The following is a 21600-nucleotide window of genomic DNA, read 5'->3' on the forward strand; positions in this document are numbered from 1 at the left end:
GACAGACACCGGAGAGCCAATCAGCTTTCTGTTATCCAATGGAAGGTGGATAACATGGCTAAGAGCATTTGCTGGATAATGCATGAATATCGCTGACTTTTCAGCGATATTCATGCATTGTGGCCGATGTGCGGCGATAATTTTTGTCTCTAAACAATTAAAACGAAGCACAAAATGGCGAATTCCCGTTTCGCTACCAGTTTGCGGCCCAGTTCGCGGCCCGTGAAGCGCTTCTACCGTGAAAAATCATTTTTTTTTTATTTTCCCCACGGGACCCTTTAATAACCCCAACAACAATCCTAGGGGGTCAAGAGGGGTATACCTTGCCCCCTTTCATTAAATTCCCCCTTCGTTTTTCACCTCTTCTTCTCTCTCGATCCTACCGAGAGATAAGATGGCGGCCGCTCCGGACTGTTTAGAATGTTGACAGACACCGGAGAGCCAATCAGCTTTCTGCGCGCAAAGTTCCGTTTCGCGAAAAGTAAGCGGACCGGATCGCTGCCCGGAGCGCTGTTACAGATATATATCTTGTTTTGAACGTTAATTTCTCAAAAACTACTGGAGCACATATATTGAGACCTAGCAAAGGCACATCGGGCTAACAGTCCCTACAATTTTGCCAAGTTTCGTGCAAATCCATTCAGCCGTTCGAGCATAGAATTTTCAAAAATCCCATAGGGAAAAAATCCTAACTATATATACCTACTGGCGACCGCCAGTAGGTAATATATATATATATATTTATATATATATATATATATATATATATATATATATATATATATATATATATATATATATATATATATATATATATATATATATATATATATATATATATATATTACCTACTGGCGGTCGCCAGTAGGTATATATAGTTAGGATTTTTTCTCTATGGGATTTTTGAAAATTCTATGTCTAATAACTTTGGCGTTTGTGGACGGAATTGGCTGAAATTTTCAGGAAAATGGAACATTTTGTTTCTGAGCAGCCCCTGACAATTTGGGGGGGGTTTCATCAAGGGGGGGCCGAGAAAAAAGGGGGGTCCCAAAATGCGTTTTTCCCATGTAATTTCCATAGGGCGGTTGGCCTCACTTTTAGCTCGAACGGCTGAATGGATTTGCACGAAACTTGGCAAAATTGTAGGGACTGTTAGCCCGATGTGCCTTTGCTAGGTCTCAATATATGTGCTCCAGTGGATTTTGAGTAATTTAGGTTCAAATAAAGATATATATCTGGGCGGAGCCTAACCACACATCTGATCTGATTGGCTGTCAGCACTTCATCCAAGAAGTGTTGGCAGCCATCTTGGGACCAATATACATGATAGCACCTCAATAAAAAGCATTGTAGTTAATAGAGGGTTTTAGGACTTTAGTTACATTATAAATCATTTGTTGATGGTACCATACTCGTTTTAGGAATTGTGGTGGGTTCTAAGGTGATTTTACCATGTGAAAAAACCTTCTGCTGTGATATCATGAATATTGTTTGACAGAAAACTAATATCTCATGATTTTCCCACAGTGGTTTGGAAGGGGATCTATAAGCTAAACTGAAAGCATATTTTCTGTAAATTCACATTATCTTTCTCAGTCATGTGAAAATGAAGTCTGACATTCTCAGTAAAACCTGTACATCCAACAAGGACAGAGACTGTCAGTTGATTCCTTTGTGCTCTACTGCAGCCTCCTAAAGTGTTCTAAAGAACAACTAGAGCGCTAACAGTCCTACGTATTACAAAGGTATAGCACACCTGGAGCCATCGTGATGGGAATAAAGTGGTAACTCTTAAAACATTTAATTTAAAAAGGAACAAAATGAGGGGGTATATTATGCAATAGAAGGTATTATTAGTGCTGCAGAAAGAAAAATTAGGGCACATTTTGAGTGACTTTTCAAATCCTCTTCTATTTCATTAAAAAATTCTGACATGCAGTCTCCCAAAATGGCCACCAGAGACAAAAGAGCCCAAATGTAGCCCAAATATCACCCAGATGTAGCCCAAGTATAGCCCAATGACAGAATGTCCCAGAGTGTTCTAAAGAACAACTAGAGCGCTAACAGTCCTACTTATTACAAAGGTATAGCACACCTGAAGCCATCTTGATTGGAATAAAGTGGTAACTCTTAAAACATTTAATTTAAAAAGGAACAAAATGAGGGGGTATATTTTGCCATATGAATTATGATTAGTGCTGCAGAAAGAAAAATTAGGGCACATTTTGACTGACTTCTCAAATCCACTTCAATTTCATTAAAAAATTCTGACATACAGTCTCCCAAGATGGCCACCAGAGACAAAAGAGCCTAAATGTAGCCCAAATATCACCCAGATGTACCCCAAGTATAGCCCAATGACAGAATGTCCCAGAGTGTTCTAAAGAACAACTAGAGCGCTAACAGTCTTACTTATGACAAAAGTATGGCACACCAGAAGCCATCTTGATTGGAATGAAGTGGTAAGTCTGAAAACACTCAATTTAAAAAGGAACAACATGAGGGGGTTAATTTTGCCATAGAAAGTATGATTAGTGCTTCAGAAAGAAAAATTAGGGATCATTTTGAGTGACTTCTCAAATCCTCTTCTATTTCATTAAAAAAATTCTGACATGCAGACTGAAACATGCACTTTGAATACCAGCAGCAGACGTCCCTGGTGAGCAGTAGCTTTACTACAGTGATCTAATGTGCAACTAGAGTGCTAACATTCAGAATTTATGGCAAATGTGTGACACATCTGAATGCCTTCTTGATGGAACCAAAGTAAACAAGCATTGAAAATGCAATAGATCTCGCCCTCGTTTAAGTTAAAGCCATTCTGTTTGTAATGAGGTGGCTTTTTAGCTTTGCTTTTATTAGTGTTTTTTCAACTTTCATGTAAATAACATGCATCTGTATGCATATAAGTATATGTATGCATGCATTTATGTTTGTATTTATATAGATATACAAATGATATATGTTTATATATGTATGTATATATATATATATATTCACTGAAAAAACCATAGGTTATAGACCATATATAGTTAGGAATTAGCATTTACAAAACCTTGAAAATTCACTGAAAAAACCATAGGTTATAGACCATATATAGTTAGGAATTAGCATTTACAAAACCTTGAAAATTCACTGAAAAAAACATAGGTTATAGACCATATATAGTTAGGAATTCGCATTTACAAAACCTTATTTTACTCACACAAAACCATTGAAATTCCATACATAGTTAGTTGCACTAACTATATATCGCGCACCCGCAATCCACTGCTGATGATGTCACATATTACATCATTCATGACATGGTCAGTGACATCACTGATGACATCACTGATGACATCTCAAATGACATCACTGATGACATCACTGATGACAACATCCAGTGACTGTATGTTTCTGTAAAGTTAAAATATGTCTTACATATTGAAGAATGAGTGGATGTATAAGTGTCTGGATGAAGGATTTAGTAGGTGCATGACTGACTGTATGAGTGAGTGATTAAATGTGTCTCACTGAGTGCATGGGTTAGTGACTAAACTGTCTTAATTTGTGCATCATTATGTCTGTTGTTCTGTAAACTGTTGCATGTGTTGATAAGTAGCTATATGAGTAACTATATGGGTTATTGATTGGTTGCCCAAGTATTTGTATGGGAGACTGAGTGTGTGTGTGGGTGGCTGGGAGGTGTATGACTCTGTGCATAGATGTGTGAGCAGTTGATTCACTAGATGTATGGTTTCAAAAGTGCATGTGGAAACAGCTGTATGGGCGGTTGACTGTGTGCATGAGTGTATTGGTGAGTGAATGGATATCTCAGTGCTACATGTCAAAGTAAGTACATATGTAAAACACAGTACATGTGAGAGTTGACATATATAAATAACTGTGCATAAGAGCCAGTGAATGTGTGAGTGGCTGTATGGATCATTGTGAACTTGTATCAGGGATTGTATAAGAGAGTAAATATGTGTTAGTATATGTTTGAATAAGTAAAGTTTGTATAACTGTATAGTTGAGGAAATGGAGGTGTGATTGATTCTTTGCATGACTGACTAGGTGTGTGAGTAACTCCATGGATGAGTGACAGTCTGTGAGTGTCTGTTTACACTGATTGTATCTAAGGTTATATTAGAGTCTGAAGAGGTTCATCGTATTATCACATGAATGATATCATCAGTGATGTGATCAGTAATGTCAAATGAGATGTCATCAGTGATGTCATCAGTGATGTCATTTGAGATGTCATCAGTGATGTCATTTGAGATGTCTTCAGTGATGTCACTGACCATGTCATGAATGATGTAATATGTGACATCTTCAGCAGTGGATTGCGGGTGCGCGATATATAGTTAGTGCAACTAACTATATATGGAATTTCAATGGTTTTGTGTGAGTAAAATAAGGTTTTGTAAATGCGAATTCCTAACTATATATGGTCTATAACCTATGGTTTTTTCAGTGAATATATATATATATATATATATATATATATATATATATATATATATATATATATATATATATATATATATATATACCTACTGGCGGTCGCCAGTAGGTAGTTATAGTTAGGACCTAGTTTCCATAGGAAATCCTCAACATTCTATTTGGAATAACTTTGGCCCTGGTTGAAGAATCTTAGCGAATTTCTCAAAGAAGATGGCTCGGTCCGCTGCGCTCCTTCCCTAAAAGTTTGGGGGGGATTGGTCAAGTGGGGGCTGAGATAAAAGGGGGGTCCCAAAACGTGTTTTCTCCATGTTATTTTCCATAGGACCTTTAGACTCGGCTACAGGTCGAACGGGTGAATGGATTTATAAGAAATTTGGCAAAACTGTACAGTCCGGCTCGCAGATTACGCTTTTTTTGGAATGGTGTAAATCCGTTCAGTAGTTGCTGAGGAAATTAAAGTTAAAGTCAATTATATATCTATAAGCGCGCACACGTGCGCGCACCCAAACGGCTGCGCGCGCGAGCGGAATTTTGTTGCGTGACGTCTGTTAACGTTCGATTCGAAGGAAATCAGGAAGTGTTGACCGCCATTTTGTCATTGCGAGTAAATATATTGTTGATTTCAAAGCGTTGGAATATGGAAAGGGGAGAAGGTAGAGATTGTTTTGCTGCGTAGGTTTTCTCAGGGTGTGCAGTAAGGCCCTTAAAGGCGAAAATATATATATATATTTTTTTTTTAAAGTTGCGTGGTGCGCGCACTCGGTCGCGCACACCTTTTTACAAGAGTGTGAAAATGGAGATAAATCAGAAGTTTGAGTGCTTAGATATAAGGTGGCTCTGAAAAGAGCCATTGTGTTAATTGAGTGTTTTCTGCATTTATAAGTAAGTACCGATGCAGAGCCTGATATTGCAGAGTAAGATTCTGTTTCCCTCACTCGTGAAATGAACACCGTCTCTCCTATAGACGTCTTGCATGTGGTATCGCAAGTTGTTGTGGTAAATAGAACCCATGCTATAATCTCTGAGGAACGCAGAAACAGATTTATTTACATGTCTCCTTGCTTTCTCAAATTGTGCACAATGGTGATTGGACCAATTCCATTTCTGTCTTTGGCATATATTGGAATATACCAAGGCAGATCGAGGAAAAAGTGTCATCAATTGTCGAAAGGTGTCTTTTAGAAGCATTTCCAGACCTACCCCAGTGATTGTGCCTAGATCGTTTCCACCACAGTGCACAATTATAAGGTCTGGTTCTGGGAGATGCATAAAAGTTTTCACCAATGGAATCAATTGGTGACATTTCAATCCTCTTTTGGAAATCCATGTTATGTGTACATTTGGTAAGCTGAGGTTGCAAATTCGTCTGCTTACTGCATATTTTTCACTCCAGTGAATATAACTGTGTCCTATTAGCCAGACCTTCATTTTCAAGGGATTTGTAGTCGTCCTCCGATCGGTTCTGGAAGTGGAATGGTAGTTAGAAGTTGAAATTCTAAATAAAGAAAAAGGAAGAGGCTGGGTGTGCTTTAAAAAATAAAAATGATTGGTTGATTGTAAGAAGTGGAGATTGAACAGTACGTTGCATGTTAATGTTTATGTTAAACGAAAAGTACTATTGGGTGTGGAAAAAAAAGACATGTAACAGAGCTGTGGATTGGCAGGTGTTTCTGGAGGGAAAACAGTGTTGTTACTTTGCTGTAGAACGTTGAGATATGAACTTTTGACCTGTGCCTTCAGCCAGGTGCAGAATGAGGTGTTACCAAGGAAACAGCCAGAGATGGCAGTGGGTGATGGGTGAGTTTTATGTGACATTGAAAATATTGTGAGAGAGAACCAACTGAAATGTAATTGCTTATGTTACGCGCTCCGCATTGCTTCCGGGAAGCTGCGCTTCTCGCGCCTCGCGCACCGGAGCACTTCCGGGTGCGCTAACGCGGCGCGTCATATGACGGATTACGCAAGAACGCGATACGTCGTTGGGGCTCCACCGGAACTGATCGAATTGGTAGTCTACAGTGTTTCTGGATGTTTCAGACTGAAGCTGGCGTCAGCATGAGAGCACCTCATGGCTACGTCGTGGCCATTCCGCGAGCAATCATGGCAGTCGCTCCCCACCGGAAGTCTGCAGGAGTCGGGGGCCTCGGTGACTCTTGTAGAATCTTCAAGGCTGACGGGACGCTTTTGGGAATGGGGCTCATGCGCTAGCAGTCAAGCGTCCGAGTTCCAGAGTTGCCCAGAGCCATCCTTGCAGGCCAGGCCCAAGTCTGTGGAGCCGACCGCCATTTCCTGAGCTCCGTGGCAGCCGCCTGTCGCTGTATCGGAAGAGTGGGTGCAATTCAGCCGGATGGCGGGTGAGACGGTGTAAATGTGATGGTTGGACCAGGGCACCGCAGGACGTGTCTTCAGGTCAAACGGATTGTGGGACAAGGTCCAGAATGGAAGAGGCATCAAAAGGCAAGAAGTTCCGCCTGACCCCGGGAGCCGGCCGCCTATGTCGTGGGCGATCTCAGGCCATACCAGGGGAACAAGACTTGGGGAGGGGGCAGGAGCCAAGCGCCCCCTCCGAGTCCGCGTTTCTTGGACCCTGAAGTATGGCACTCAACATTCAGAACTTATGACATTTGTGCAAGGCAGGGACATCGAAGCCTCTCAGGGACCAAGTATATCCAGAGTCCTTCCTACAGAAGGTGGTGGGGGTGGCGGCATTAGCAAGGCATCCCCCCACACAACTTGTCGGACCCTGAAGTATGGCTCTCAACATCCAGAACTTATGACATTTGTGCAAGGCAGGGATATCCAGAGTCCTTCCTACAGAAGGTGGTGGGGGTGGCGGCATTAGCAAGGTATCCCCCCACACAACTTGTCGGACATGACCTCTGGATGTACTGGGTGTTCAATTTCAGAATTGAAACTACTAAGAAGCAATTAGAAGTGTTGTTTTCATGTTGCAGTAGGTTCCATGTAAATAGTTATTTAATACAACGTTTTATCCTGTTACTTTGCTGGTGTGTTGTATATATTTATAATATTTGCATAGTGTTTCTCGTTATTTTGGGCGGGGTGGGTGGCGGAGCCGAGCTGTCTTGCAGCCATCATGGCGTCGAGCTCGGTTCCTCTCTCTATATTCATGTTTTTTCTAACGATTTATATGTTATAGTTTGCTAGCACGATACAGCGGATAGTCCGCATTTTATATATATGTCCTTTTTATTAGGGTGGTCCTCCGGTGGAGTCGGACGATCTACCTCTAATAAACGGTCCGGGTTGAACCAACTAGCAACAAACGGAGCAGAGATAGGCATGACGGGTTACAAAGGGGACAAAAGTGTGCACTACCTATCCTTCACTATCTGCAAAAACTAAATAGAGTATTGCGACTTTATGCTTATTTGTGAACAGAGAATGACCCAAAGAGAACCAATTTTGAACAATCATAGGCTATTGGCAGTGGGCAGAGAGGCCATGACACAGAAAATGGCTGTTACTTACGTGCATGATGGGGCCTAAAAGGGACTAGATGGCGTGGCCACTGTTTCGCGACTTTCACTTTACTTTTAACAATGGCTGTGGTGAACATAAATGAACGCCGCTCATGTATACCTAATTGTAGTCATTTTCCACAAAAAAGCTTTTGATATTTGCTATTAAAAAACAAAGAAAAACACTGAAAAAACCATAGGTTATAGACCATATAAAGTTAAATATCTGAAGTCCATCTCTGCACTGCATGGAGATACAGGTCGTCGATCAGAAGATGTGCTGGCCACCTCTAATGGTAATAGCGTGGCCAGGGCTCTTGTCGTTGCCTCTGCAAATTGCAGAGGGTGCACTTGTTTGACATGCCGCACCATGGTATGTATGGAAAATAAATATTTTTTTGCTGGATTTCTTCTTAAGAGAACCAAGTCACATATCGTGCAGGTTACTTTTGGTGCATTCACTTTCTTTTGATCTTCAGGATAAGTGAAAAATTGCCAGATGAAAGATTTTTTTTTTATTATTAAAGGTAGTCGATCATTTTGGTCAGATTCGGAAGATGAATGGGATACGGTAGCCATTTCACCAAAGTCTTCCAAAAGATGTAGGACGTTGTTGTCTCTTGAGAGTAGAAAAGATAGTGAGGGAAGTGGGTGGAGTGCTGCGTGTAAATTCCAGAATTGAAACTATTAAGAACCAATTGAAAGTGTTGTTTTCATGTTGCAGTAGGCTGCCATGTAAATAGTTATTTAATAAAACGTTTTACCCTGTTACTTTGCTGGTGTGTTGTGTATCTTTATAATATTTGTCGTTATTTTGGGTGGGGTGGACGGCGGAGCCGCGCTGTCTTGCAGCCATCATGGCGTCGAGCTTGGTTTCTCTCACTAGTTTCATATTTCTCATGAGGGGTTGTTCCTAAATTTTCTATTTTAGCGAGGTCAAAAAAAGATCTCATCAGTGGCCTACTGATTTTGCTCTATTCCTTTTGTTTTTTCTAACGATTTATATGTTATAGTTTGCTAGCACGATACAGCGGCTAGTCCGCATTTTATATATATGTCCTTTTTATTAGGGGTGTCTTCTGGTGGAGTCGGACGATCTACCTCTAATAAACGGTCCGGGTTGAACCAACTACCATCATGATTTTGTATATCTTCTGAGCTGGATTTAAGCGCACAATTGTTAAAGTATGAAACGTTTTATATTTCTAAAAAAAATTCCAAGGTGTGTACATCCGGTAACGCACGAAAGTTTAAAAAGACATTCGGCTCCATTTACTGAAAAGTTTCATAAGAATAAAAAAGAAGTCTAGGTACAGTCTCTTTGACGTACTATAAGTTCTTTGAGGGGTGTATGAAGAATTTCAATAAGTTCAAATCGCAACGTTTTTACGAAATATATAGGCCTGTGCGCGCACTCGGTCGCGCACGAAAGCCTGGAAATGCGATATTCATTTTATTGACAACTGTTGCCGAGAGTGCGCACACCGGGTCGTGCACGAAAGTTTAGTAAGGCTATTTTTATTTACAGACAAATTTTAATGTGTTTAAAAAAAGGCAAGGTACAGACTTTCGAATTCTGTATTGCTTTACAAGGAGTCTCTATGGAACTTGAACAGTGAAGAAAACGGCTTGTTTTCGAAAAAAATATTGCCAGAACTTTATTGCCAAAAGTATAGGTTGCATACACGACATTTTTCTGAATTAGCATTTTAAAAACCAATGAAATTCACAGAAAAAACCATAGGTTTTACACACGTTATAGTTAGGAAGTAGCATTTAAAAAACCTATGAAATTCACTGAAAAAACCATAGGTTTGACAAATGTTATAGTTAGCTGGAAATTTTACTGACATAAAACCAATGAAAGTCCACGTTATAGTTAGTTGGACTCACTATAACTTGCGCGTGCAATGCACTGCTGATGACGTCACATATTACATCACTCATGACATGGTCAGTGACATCACCGATGACATCACTGATGACACCATCCAGTGAATATGTGTCTTTCTGAAAAATAAATATTAGTGAGTAATGTTTAAATATTTAAATATATATAACTTCGGAACTTTGCGAAGCGAAGCTGATTGGCTCTCCGGTGTCTGTCAACATTCTAAACAGTCCGGAGCGGCCGCCATCTTGTCTCTCGGTAGGAACGAGAGACAAGAGGAGGCCAAAACAAAGGGGGAAATTACCATAAGGGGGCATAGTAGATCCTCGTTGACCCCCTAGGTTTTATGTGGAGGTTTTAAAAGGGCCCAGGAGGGTCAAAAAAAAAATTTTTTTTTTTTTTGCATGGTAAGCGCCAAGTTCGCGAACCGGAAAGCGTTCTGGGCAGCGTACTATAAGGATAAAAGAATGATAGACTTTTCTAATACTGTATGTTAATTATTTGTTGTTTTTGTTGTTTTTTTTTGTTTTGTTTATTTTAAAAGTATTTTTTTTATTTTGATTGTGTGTCATAATTCATTAAACTTTTAACATTCGATAAACATATAAAAATAAATAATGTGTCAAACTATTTTTGAATTAAGAAATTATAATTTATTTTTCATTTTGTTTTTCAAAATTTAAAAGAAAATCTAAAAAATCGTGATCATTTTTTTATTCATTTTTTAGTAGAAAATCAACTGCATCTACGCATTGGACAAGTTCATTATTTATTGTGTCGTCGTAGAAATCCATGTCATCTTGTGTCTCAATTTTTTCTTCTGTTTCAGTTTTCATGTTGTTTTGTTGTTCTTCCATTTTCAATTCTGAAAAATGAATTTTTAAAAAATATATCAGTACAGAAAGGGCATTGTTGGGTTTCAGTACAGATTGGCAGTTTGGTTATTTATATAGTGTTTTTTTCACAAAGAAAGGTGTCGCCTGCAATTAAGGTCTATTGCAGGGGGCCCCCTCCTTGGGCCTCCCATGGATGGTGTCAGGAGGTATAGGGGAGGGAGAAGGAGACGCTCCCTCAATTGCAAGGAGACCATTCACAGGCACTGAGGGGGCCCATTGTCCAGCATTTTTGCGCCCCCACAGTTTTAACTTTTAGACCACAATCAATTCTCACACCTATGAAGGTGTGAGATATGCGTGTGGATTTAAATCCACACGCATATCTCACACCTTCATAGGTGTGAGAATTGATTGTGGTCTAAAAGTTAAAACTGTGGGGGCGTCAAAATGCTGGACAATGGGGCCCCCTCAGTGCCTGTGAATGGTCTCCTTGCAAGGGGCCACTTATGTAAATTGGAGGGGGCTTCGCGCACGTTCCTTTTTAGCCTATGGTGTTGCAAATTCTTGGAATGGCTCTGCCATAACTAAAACAGAGTAGTCTATTTTTTTCTATAAGTATTACAGAGTGATAGAATATAATTCTCAGAAAATGTTTTTCTAATTAGGTTTCAGTACAGAACATACTTAAGTTTTATAAATAATATCTTACCTTTCAAATATAAGTTGAAGTTATCAGTTGATTTTTTGTTGTGCACTTCACGAAGTAGCAGTCAAAATGGCCATGTTTCCTTCTCTTCCTTTATATATATTCAGGTATATAACCAATCAAATGTCAGGTAATAAAAGTAGAAAATGAAAGTAACATTTTCATTGGTTGTCAATTCCAACACTTCAGATGTGTTTTGTGAAGTAATTTACCTCACGGTACTTAGAGAGGTCTACAGGCTAAATGGCTAAATGAAATTTCAATCAAATTTGTGAAAATGAAAGGGATTGTTATGTAGTATGAGCTAATCTATATTTGGTGAGAGTGTCTCTAGTCGTTTTTCTGTAAATTACTTTCCCACCTTTTTTTAGGACCGCTTCCCGGAAAGCGGCTCGGTTAGCGAACCTTAAGCGTCACGGGAGTCCACCATTTTGTGTTTCGGTCGCATTAAGATACAAGATGGAGGGCAAATAATGTTTAGAATGGGTAGAAGGGGTCATGGTAGACTTATCTTGACCCCCTAGGTTTTCTGAGGGTGGCTGAGGAGGCTTATATGTGCGGAAAAAAAACATTTTTAAAAAAAATTCCTCGAGGTTAGCTTTCGGTTAGCGAACCGGGTAGTGGCCCGGGGAGCGTAATTTGTGGAAAATTAGTGAAAAAAGTTAGAAAAAAATAATAATTGTGAGTGATCAGATGAAGGGTAGCTCTGAGAAGAGCTTTTGGGTTTATGGTACATTTAGGTACTTATAAGTAGGTACCAATGCACAGTCTTAAATTCAGAATGAAAATTCTGTTGCCCTCATCTGAGAAGTGAACTCCATCTCCTCTGTAGATATCTTGCATGTAGTAACGCAAGTTATTGTTGTACAAGGAGCCCATTCCATGGTCTCTCATGAAAGCTGAAACAGATTTGTTTACACGCTTCCTCGCTTTCTCAATTTGTGGACAAAATTGGTTGGACCACCTCCATTTCTGTCTTTGGCATATATTGGAATATACCAAGGCAGTTTGAGGGAAAAGTGCCATTAATTGCTCAAAGGTGTCCTTTAAAAGCATTTCCAGACCTACCCCAGTCAAAGTGCCCAAATCATTACCTCCACAGTGCACAATTAACAGGTCAGGTTTTGGAAAATGCATAAAGGTTTTCACCAATGGTATCAATTGGTGACATTTTAATCCTCTTTGGCCCAACCACTTAATTTCCACATCTTGTAAATTGAGGTTAGGTAAATTTCTGTTCTCAGCATACCTTTGAGCCCAGTGGATGTAACTATGTCCAACAATCCAGACATTAAACATGGTGGGAGAAGGTTGTGCTGCAGTCAGATGAAGTGTGGTAATGAAAGGGCAGTTGAAACAGTAGGAGTTTGTAAAGAAAAAAAACTGTGGATTTCCAATGCTAATGATTCATTAGCAGTGATTGGTGCATTTCCATTTCTGAAAACAGAAAGTTAGGGTGCATGGATGTGTTCTTTGAAAGATGTAATTTGAATGGTCAAGGAAGAAACATTTAATGAAAGATTGCACTGGATACGCAGGTGCACTGAGAGTTCAGAGTTCAATTGAAACATTGTTGTGTGAATTTGCAAACATGAGAGGTCTTCCAGGAGGTGGTTGCTATGGAAAAAAGGCAGAGAGGGCAGAGGGGGGAAGGGTTTTGATTTGAAAAAAGTGAGGGAAGAGTTATGATTGGCTAATATGAGAGATATGTGAAATGAATATCTGTATTTCTGTGCTTTCAATAGCGGCAGCCTCTGGAGTGCATCCTTTTTCTTCTGCTGAAGACAATTTGGTGTATTTCTGAGACTGTTTTCAAAACTCAAAAAGTATTTGCTAAGGTGAGAAAAGATTTATTTAATTTAGATAGAGAATAGTATGATTTAAGGAGAAAATGATGAAGAAAGCTGTGTTTTTAAAATGTGGCTTTGTCTCTAGTGATATACATATAGATTTTGTTTCTTTGAGAAATTGTAATTGCATATTCGGTGTAGCATTCTGGCATGCAGTAACACAAGTTATTGTTGTACATGGAGCCCATTCCATGGTCTCTTATGTAAGCTGAAACAGATATGTTGTTTTTAAAACGATTTTTGAAATCAATTACATTTCTGGATATGTACTGCTAGAGCTTCATAGGTTGTTTTGGGTCATATTTATAAGGCATTTGAGTGTCTTTGATGTTATTTTTTCCTTTTTAAATGGAAAGCATTCCTCATGGGGCAAGTGTCTTGTAAATACGCTCCCACCTGTGCTTGGCAAATTTAGATTTTGATTATGGGAGTTACATAGCCATGTTAATAATGTCCACAAAATGGTGCTAGGGCATTCCAGAAAACGCTTTCATGTGTCTCAAGGACATTTTCAGTCATTTCCTCTTGAATGCAGGTATACAATTGATTTATATGCTGTGTTTAAAAACGATTTTTTGAAATCAATTACATTTCTGGATATGTACTGCTAGAGCTTCATAGGTTGTTTTGGGTCATATTTATAAGGCATATGAGTGTCTATGATGTTATTTTTCCTTTTTAAATGGAAAGCGTTCTTCATGGTGCAAGTTTCTTGTAAATACGCTCCCACCTGTGCTTGGCAAATTTAGATTTTGATTATGGGAGTTACATAGCCATGTTAATAATGTCCAAAAAATGGTGCTAGGGCATTCCAGAAAACGCTTTCATGTGTCTCAAGGACATTTTCAGTCATTTCCTCTTGAATGCAGGTACACAATTGATTTATATGCTGTGTTTAAAAACGATTTTTTGAAATCAATTACATTTCTGGATATGTACTGCTAGAGCTTCATAGGTTGTTTTGGGTCATATTTATAAGGCATATGAGTGTCTATAATGTTATTTTTCCTTTTTAAATGGAAAGCGTTCTTCATGGTGCAAGTTTCTTGTAAATACGCTCCCACTTGCGCTTGGCAAATTTAGATTTTGATTATGGGAGTTACATAGCCATGTTAATAATGTCCAAACAATGGTGCTAGGGCATTCCAGAAAACGCTTTCATGTGTCTCAAGGACATTTTCAGTCATTTCCTCTTGAATGCAGGTATACAATTGATTTATATGCTGTGTTTAAAAACGATTTTTTTAAATCAATTACATTTCTGGATATGTACTGCTAGAGCTTCATAGGTTGTTTTGGGTCATATTTATAAGGCATTTGAGTGTCTATTATGTTATTTTACCCTTTTTAAATGGAAAGCGTACCTCATGGGGCAAGTTTCTTGTAAATACGCTCCCACTTGCGGTTGGCAAATTTAGATTTTGATTATGGGAGTTACATAGGCATGTTAATAATGTCCCAAAAATGGTGTAAGGGCATAATCAAAATCTAAATTTGCCAACCGCAGGTGGGAGCGTATTTACAAGAAACTTGCACCATGAAGAACACTTTCCATTTAAAAAGGAAAAATAACATCATAGACACTCAAATGTCTTATAAATATGACCCAAAACAACCTATGAAGCTCTAGCAGTACATATCCAGAAATGTAATTGATTTCAAATAATCGTTTTTAAACACAGCATATAAATCAATTGTATACCTGCATTCAAGAGGAAATGACTGAAAATGTCCTTGAGACACATGAAAGCGTTTTCTGGAATGCCCTAGCACCATTGTTTGGACATTATATATATATATATTTTTTTTATATATATATATATTCACTGAAAAAAAACATAGGTTATAGACCATATATAGTTAGGAATTAGCATTTACAAAACCTTGAAAATTCACTGAAAAAACCATGGGTTATAGACCATATATAGTTAGGAATTAGCATTTACAAAACCTTATTTTACTCACACAAAACCATTGAAATTTCATATATAGTTAGTTGCACTAACTATATATCGTGCACCCGCAATCCACTGCTGATCATGTCACATATTACATCATTCATGACATGATCAGTGACATCACTGATGACATCACTGATGACAACATCCAGTGACTGTATGTTTCTGAAAAGTCAAAATATGTCTTACATATTGAAGAATGAGTGGATGTATAAGTGTCTGGATGAAGGATTTAGTAGGTGCATGACTGACTGTATGAATGAGTGATTAAATGTGTCTCACTGAGTGCATGGGTTAGTGACTAAACTGTCTTAATTTGTGCATCATTATATCTGTTGTTCTGTAAACTGCTGCATGTGTTGATCAGTAGCTTTATGATTAAGTATATGGGTTATTGATTGGTTGCCCAAGTATTTGTATGGGAGACTGAGTGTGTGTGTGTGGGTGGCTGGGAGGTGTATGACTCTGTGCATAGATGTGTGAGCAGTTGATTCACTAGATGTATGGGTTCAAAAGTGCATGTGGAAACAGCTGTATGGGCGGTTGACTGTGTGCATGAGTGTATTGGTGAGTGAATGGATATCTCAGTGCTACATGTCAAAGTAAGTACATATGTAAAACACAGTACATGTGAGAGTTGACATATATAAATGACTGTGCATAAGAGCCAGTGAATTTGTGAGTGGCTGTATGGATCATTGTGAACTTGTATCAGGGATTGTATAAGAGAGTAAATATGTGTTAGTATATGTTTGAATAAGGTGTGTATAACTGTATAGTTGAGGAAATGGAAGTGTGATTGATTCTTTGCATGACTGACTAGGTGTGTGAGTAACTCCATGGATGAGTGACAGTCAGTGAGTGTCTATTTACTCTGAGTGTATCTAAGATTATATTAGAGTCTGAAGAGGTTCACCGTATTTTCACATGAATGATGTCATCAGTGATGTGATCAGTAATGTCAAATGAGATGTCAAGTCAAGTCAAGTCAAAAATACTTTATTCGATTAATTAAAATCATAAAAGTATACTACAGACACAGAAACACATATAACAATGAAGTAGGCGTACATTTCATTCATTTTTCACCAAGACAGTACATTATGTAGTATACATTTTAAAAGATGTTAAAAAAGGACGTTAAAAAGAACCTTTATGCAGGATGAGTCGGGTTCAGGTGTTACTTTTAACTTTGTGGATAGATCAAACCCCTTGATTAAAACATCACTATTATATTCTAAAGGTAGTTCATTGCCATATTCAAAACAAGTTAAAACTATACGGAGCAAATTTAATTATGCAAATCATGAGGAGATATGTTTTATAATATGCTACATGTCAATATTTACATAGTTCATTCAGCTGTTGAGGTATTCAGTGATCTAAGTCGTTTAGCTCTCATGGCTGCAACCAAAAAACTAGCAACCCCAAACATTACAATAGGGGTCTCCATAATTTGTAAAAACAGCAATGCGGGTTTCACTTGCATAAATCCCCTGTTTCTCAAAAGCGGTAGTAAATATTTTTCTCTCCCCTCCGCAAAAAAAGGACAAAAAAATACAAAATGGATCTGGTCTTGGTCAGAGAAAGAATCGCATTTACATGGGGCATGATCCCTTGGCTTGTTCCATTTCAGATAATCACCCAGAAGAAGGTGCATCTGATTGAAACGGAATTTTGTGAGAAGCCACCGGTGGTATGGCCTATTCACTACCCTCAAATAAGGCTGGATGGTCATGGTTGAAACAACAGTGTAGTGAGCCCCAACAGTTGTTTTCTCTATTTCTTGGGCTTCACGAAGCATGTTCCTAGACTCTATAAAATGTGTTTTAATCCATGTGACATCCTCTTTACATAGCCTCTCGGGATTACTATACAAATCAGGACGACCCAAATGAGTAGCAACAGACTTAATATAGCTTAGCCATTTTATATCTTTAACTCTGTCTCTCCCCATGCAGTCAGTAATAATTTGACGGTTTAGCATCAGGTTCGGGTTCAGCCACATTTTCACCCAAAGAAGTAGTGGGGCCAGGTTAAGGGCATCCTCAATGTATCCTTGCCCTAATTCTGTCAAGACAGAGAAGATGGGTGTAGACTGTGGTAATCCTAATAGTGAGCGCATGGACCTATTCTCTTCCTTCTGAATCAGTGCCAAGTCCCTGAATCCCCAAATCCCAGCCCCATATCGAGCCAGAGCCAGGGTTTTGGCTCTATACAGTTTGAGGATGGCTTCAGTTGGTTTACCCCCAGTCTCTTAGCAAAACTCAGTATCGCTGCAAATGACCGCCGTATAGCCATTGCTTTATTTGCAACCTGCGGGGTCCAAGTGCCCATGTCATCGAAGATGACTCCAAGGTATGTAAATGTATTGACTTTGGATAAAATCACTCCATTGCATCGTAGGGTTTTTGTGGTGTTTTTACCTTTCCCAATGGACATAACGTGCGATTTTTCCATATTTACAACCAAGTCTAGATTTTTCATAAAAGCCCCAAACGAGTCAAGAAGCAACTGTAAACCATTGGGGGTTCTGGCAATGAGGACCGTGTCATCGGCATACATCAGTACCGGCAACGGTGACCCTCCCATATTGGGTATATCTGGGGTAGCTGTTTTTAGAACAGAATACAGAGAGTTAATATACAAAGAAAATAACATGGGGGCCAAAATGCACCCCTGTCTAACCCCTCTTACTGATCTAAACCCATGGTACACTTGCCTTCTGTAGTCATTCGTACTGATGCAGTCAGGTCGCTGTGCAAGAAAGCTAAAAAGTTAATCAAAGCAAGGTCCAGACCCAGCTCCGCAAGAATCGTCCACAGCTTCGACCTATTTACTAGGTCGAACGCTGTGGACAGGTCCATAAAAGCTAGGTGGATAGACCCGCTGGATGCGACAGTGTACTTACAAACAGTCATGTATAGATTAAGACACTGCTCCTCAGTCCCCCTCCCTGTTCTGAATCCATATTGAGTGTTGCATAAAATTGCATGTTCCTTTTCCCACAAATTAATTTTGTTTAAAATGACTTTACCTAGAATTTAAAATGAGGAATCAAGTAGCGATATTGGTCTATAACACCTGGGATCACCCCTTTGCCCCTTCTTAAAAATTGGAATGATAACCGAATGTGACCAAGTGGTCGGAATGTCAGACAAATTCATACATGCTAAATTAAAAACATTCGCAAGTACTATAGACCATATGTAGGGATGTGCTTTATACATATCAGCGGGGACCCCATCCGGGCCTGGGGCTTTCCCGCCGGCAGTATTTTCAATTGCGTTTAATACTTCTTTTACCGTTACCCTTAGTGGAGTGTCTGTAGGTAAGGGATCTATAGGAGTAAAAGGGGTAGTAATGGTCTTACTTCCGTAGATGTTTTCGAAGTGATCTAGCCATTGCTTCTCGGTGATATTAACTTCTAATGGCTCATTCTCTTTGCCACTAAACAGAGGAGAGTTCACTATAGACCAAAATTTTGCACTATCCCTTAAAGTAAGATTGTCATAGAGTGCTTCCCAGGCTGTGTGTTTTATTTCTCTTTTACGGGCCTCGGTCATACTCCTATATTCTTTCCTTAGTTGGGACACTTCAATTATGTTACGTGGCTTACATTTTAGGGCTTCTAAGAGTTTTTTATGTGCCTTTGAGCAATCGGCATTAAACCATCCCTGTGCCCTTCGTGGCTTAACAGCCGGTTTGCTTGTAAGGGCTTCAGCAACATTTTTACATATGGTTTCAAATGCTTTTGTGACATTTCCTCCTGTGGTCAAAGGGTCCCTGCATATATTTAGTTCCACACTTACTTTATCACACAAATTATTAAAAAATTCCTCAACGTTAATCCTAGACCATTTAACTCGTCTACCTTGGTCGTGGGCCCGGATGACAGTGGGGTAGGTTAACTGTTGGTCATGATTTATTATGGTTGGATTTAAATTAGTCAGTTCCATAACGACCGGATTATGGTCACTAAATGCCGTTATAATGGCATTGTATGAGATGACATTTGTGAGAACACTAGGTGACCCAAAAATATAATCAATGATGGTATTGCTCCCTCTTGCACTATAAGTTACTACTCTGTCTTTCGGGTTCACAAAGGCGGGTTCAGCCATATCCATATCAATCAACAGTTCTTCTAAGGCGCCCCCTTTTGCAGAGTGTTCGAAGTGCAGATGGGTCAAATAGTCATCATCATAGGAACTGCCGTCATAACAGTTGAGTTGACAGAGGTGTGTGTTAAAATCACCAAAAACAATATAATAAACCAAAGTAGATTGACTCTTCTTATAATTGTTTAAAAAATCAGCCAACATTAGGATATTTTCGCTTCCTTGTAGCCCTTCTGTTGAATTATAAAAATTTACATATAAGAGTTTTTCCCCCATACTCATCGAGACCTCCAAAATAAGACAGTTAGGGGAATTGATATTTATAATTTTCATCGCCCCCAAGTGGCTTACTGAGATTAAAAGTACTAGGCCTCCCTTACTTCTGCCCCTATTAGACTTTTGAGCAGCTTTAAAGTAGGATACATATCCTTCTACCCAGAAGTTACATTCAGTGTCCCAAGTCTCTTGTAGTGCAATCACATCCTGTTGCTTAATGATTTCAAGCCATTCTTTATCATCTCTTTTGGCTTGAAGGCCGGAAATGTTCCATGTCATTAGCTTGACTGATCTGTTAGCCCCTTTAGATCCGGGAGGTTCCTGCAGCCCCATCTTGGTGCCCAGTCAGGTGTTAGTATCAAGGTTTGTAAGGGCATCAAAACGGTTTCTAAGCTCCAGGCCAGGGGTCTGAGCTACTTGGTGATTGCAATCTAGGGGCAGTTGGGAGCTAAGTGGTTGAGTGGCCCAGTTGGCTAGTTGCACTTTGTGTCTTGGGGTATTATTCCTATATGCTATATCCCGGTTGGCTTGTAGTGTTGGGCGGGGATAGAAAAAGCCCAGTGGGACCGCACGTATTTGCCCTTGGATAATGTCAGTTGCGTCCCAAAAGAGTCTTGTGCAGACGTGTGGATTCCTGAAATTGATAATGACGCAATCGTCAGAGAAGCGTTTGGCCGTCGGACCCAGCCAAGTAACTCTTCTCGCCAAGCTTATATGTGCAGAAACATCACTAGGACCTGTACAGTTTTTGTCACACCAGCTCTTGACATTTTCCATGAGAGTTAGTTGTGTTTCAGATACTCCCGGGATGGGTCTTGGGACATTAACCAGAACTGCCACGAAAGGAGTAGCCTCAGGGGGTAAATTTACCATAGGCTTGGGATACAAACCATCCCCGTTCTCTTATGAGGTGTTTTTACAGCAGCCTCGTCCTTTGCCTCGCTATTATTTGTGTTGGTATCCAAATTATTCTGTCTGGTAGGGTGCGGGATATTTCTGACAGATTTAGGATTGTTTGCAGGGATCACTGCTGGGATCAGTGGCAAAGGTGCTGCATTGGGCATTGTAATTCCGATGTTGGTCACCTCCATAGGTTGGGTTAATTGCCCTGTGGCGTGCGGTGGATCTAAAGCTAGATGCTCTGTCACCTTTTGGAGCAACAGGGAGTTCATCCTCTCGCAACGGGACATAATGCCTGCCACACAGACTTTAAGGGTTTCGACTATGTCACTCGAGATCTTGATGAGTGTAGATTCAATAGTGTCTGTTAATACCCTTTCAATCATGTCTTTAATTGAGCCTTCGAGCTTGGCTGAAGATTGTTGTGACTTAATGTTGGCTCTGTATTGAAAGGGAAGAGGTTTATGAGATCTTATTCTTTTCCTACTTTTACATGCTTTAGCACCCCCCATCGGGGTTTGAGCAGGCACAGGGGAGTCAGGTGCCCCTGTAGGGTGCTCATGATGCACTGGATGTTGTACGTTGGGTAAATTATCACTGGCACTAGAAACGACAATGTTGGGTTCTAGGGGTACCTTTGGCTCGTTGTGCTCAATCGTAACTCCCTCTAAGCCAAGCTCACGTTCTTTCTGGGCGATTTCTTTATTGAGCTTCCCCACGGCAGATGTTAGGTAAGTCAAAATGCTTTCGGGAGCACTAGTTTTACGTGCAATTTTTACTTTGCTTGTTCCCCCTGTAAGCGATGTCTGGAGTTTTCTCTTACCCATTTCTGGACTGAGGTGTTAGAGGACCGGCCTGTCCTGTCCTCTGTCGTCCCCTGACGGCCACAGACGGCCCGCCCTCTGCCCGGGCTCCGCCCGGCGCCGCCCGCGCGCGTCCGCGAGGCGGAGGGGGCTGTTGCCTTTTGTTGCGCCTCCTGGCGCTTGAGCAGGAAATGGGCGGTGGAAATGTGCAAGGCACGCTGGGAGTTGTGGTCCGCTCCGCTCCGCGGCCGTGCGATGGCGCTGCACAGCGGCGGGGGCGGCCACAACGTCAGGGACCCAGTGGCGCTGTGCTGTGCTGGTGCAG

General features: G+C 40.0%; 1 protein-coding gene across 2 annotated transcripts in view; it reads right to left on the reverse strand.

Moving 5' to 3' along the window:
• The window catches only part of TASL (TLR adaptor interacting with endolysosomal SLC15A4), an 863480-nt gene that overhangs the window by 687523 nt on the left and 154357 nt on the right, over positions 1-21600 (reverse strand). The gene's annotated exons all lie outside the window — the stretch shown is intronic.

This window comes from Lissotriton vulgaris, chromosome 8 (genome assembly GCF_964263255.1).
Source record: "Lissotriton vulgaris chromosome 8, aLisVul1.2, whole genome shotgun sequence".
Classification (NCBI taxonomy): Eukaryota; Metazoa; Chordata; class Amphibia; order Caudata; family Salamandridae; genus Lissotriton; species Lissotriton vulgaris.